At 59.8% G+C, this 1,808-nt stretch overlaps 1 protein-coding gene across 2 annotated transcripts in view; it reads right to left on the bottom strand.

Moving 5' to 3' along the window:
- Positions 1–1,808, bottom strand: part of kcnh3 (potassium voltage-gated channel, subfamily H (eag-related), member 3) — an 86,723-nt gene that overhangs the window by 34,032 nt on the left and 50,883 nt on the right. The window lies entirely within an intron of this gene.

The raw sequence follows: 1,808 nt of genomic DNA, 5'->3' as shown, positions 1-1,808 counted from the left end.
TGGGGGGGCCTTGGTGGTTTGGCGGGGGTGTCTTCTGGTGGCTGCATGCGGGTCCTCAGGTGGTCTGTAGCGGCGGTCACGTATCGCTGACCTGGTGGCCTGGCTGTGCTGGGGTGGGTTTGGGATGGGCATGGGGAGCTTAGGGTTCGGGGGTCGTGCCGCCCCTGGGCTGTGGTCCTGGTGGGGCTGTGGGCGCTTGAGTCCTGGTGGGCGGGTTGCGGGCTCTGGGCCGGTTTGTGCCCTGGTGCCCGGCTCTGGGCGGGGGGGCGTTTGGTGTGCTGGTAGGCTGTGGGTCTCATGAGCTGGGGGGTTGGGCTAGCTTGGGGCGCGGCCGGTGACCTGTGGGAGGGGTTAGGCCAATCCAGCCTGTGTGTCTAGCGTGCCATATGTTCTGAGAGTTGTCTGAATGATGGGGTGGGTATAGTATTTCTTCTGGGGTGGGGCTGGGTGGGTGGCCTTGGTGGCAGCCAGGGGCTGTGCTGGGTCGGCTGGCTGGCCCCTTTGTTGTGGCAGAGGCTTGCTCTTGGTCCCTCTTTGCACTGTTGGCGGCTGGGTGTGCACTCTCGACTGAATCGTCCTTGCTGGGGTTCGGTAGCTCCTTAAGATTGCGGGCTGGCTGTGGGGCTAGGGGTCTGGTCTTGGGGGTCTGGGTGGCTCTGGGGCGGGTGGACTGTTGCTCCCGGTTTCTGGCGGCCCTCTGGGCTCTGTCTGTCCATGGTCTGAGGCTGTCCAGGCCTGGCGGTCTGTCCGGAGGAGGTATTGGAGCCTCACTCCCCAGATGGGTCTCGGGGAACGGGAGAGCCTACCGGGGTCAGCGGGGGAGCTGACCCCCTATGGGAGCATTTTGCTCTCAGTTTTTTTTCTCCCCATCCCCCACCACACACCTCCACCCTCTTCATTCTTCAACCGCACTCATGTAGGGTTTTTTGGGGCACAGGTGTGTTACAAGGTGCAACAATTTTACATCTGTTTGCTATAACCATCAGGGTTCCAATTTTACTGTACACCCTAGACATAGAAGCATGTCCTAGACCCAGGGGTATGTAGTATGTATGGGGAGTGTGAGTGGAATGTGGCATCCATTGTGTGTGTCTTGAATGGGTGGGTGAGAGGATGAGGGTGGGATTGTGCGATTGTGTATGTGTGGATTTTTGTCAGGCTGGGACTTGGGCGGCCCCTTCTTCGGGTTCATTTGAAGATCCACTGCTTCCCCTGCCGCGCTGCCCTCTGGTGGGTTGTGCTGGTGGCTCTCGTTGTCTGGGGCTGGGTGCTTGGGCACGTGCCAGCTCAGTCCGGTGGCCGCCTGGTGGGACTTGGGTCCCCTGGCCCTGTTGGGCCCGGGCCTCTGTGGCCATACCTGGATCTGCTCTGGCACGGTGGGTGCCGGCAGGGCCTGTAAGCTCGTTGCTGCTGGCTCCTGGGGGTTACTGTGTGTGGTCACTGGTGGGGCTCTCCCTGTTCTCTCCTGTGGTCTCCTTTGGGGGGTGGGTGGTCGTCCCTCCTGGCGCAGGTGTCTCTGGGGGCTCCGCACTTGGGGTCCCTCTCGAGGTCTTTGACGCTGGTCTCCCTTATGTCGGCTTCGAGCTTTACGGGTCAGGTCTGTGGTCCTCCACAGACACTTTGAAACATTCCATTGGAGAAGATCTTGTATACACATGCATGCTCACAACCGCACACAAACAGGTGTTTAAATCCTGGGTTTTCTGGTCGGACACTGATTGAATGGTATGTGCATATGTGTATGTGTGTGTGTGTGTGTGTGTGTGTGTGTGTGTGTGTCTGTGTGTGTGTGTGTGTGTGTGTGTGTG

This window comes from Austrofundulus limnaeus, unplaced genomic scaffold (genome assembly GCF_001266775.1).
Source record: "Austrofundulus limnaeus strain Quisiro unplaced genomic scaffold, Austrofundulus_limnaeus-1.0 Scaffold238, whole genome shotgun sequence".
In the NCBI taxonomy this organism is placed as follows: domain Eukaryota; kingdom Metazoa; phylum Chordata; class Actinopteri; order Cyprinodontiformes; family Rivulidae; genus Austrofundulus; species Austrofundulus limnaeus.
The sequence above is the reverse complement of the archived record's forward strand: the minus strand, read 5'-3'. Positions and strand labels throughout refer to the sequence as shown.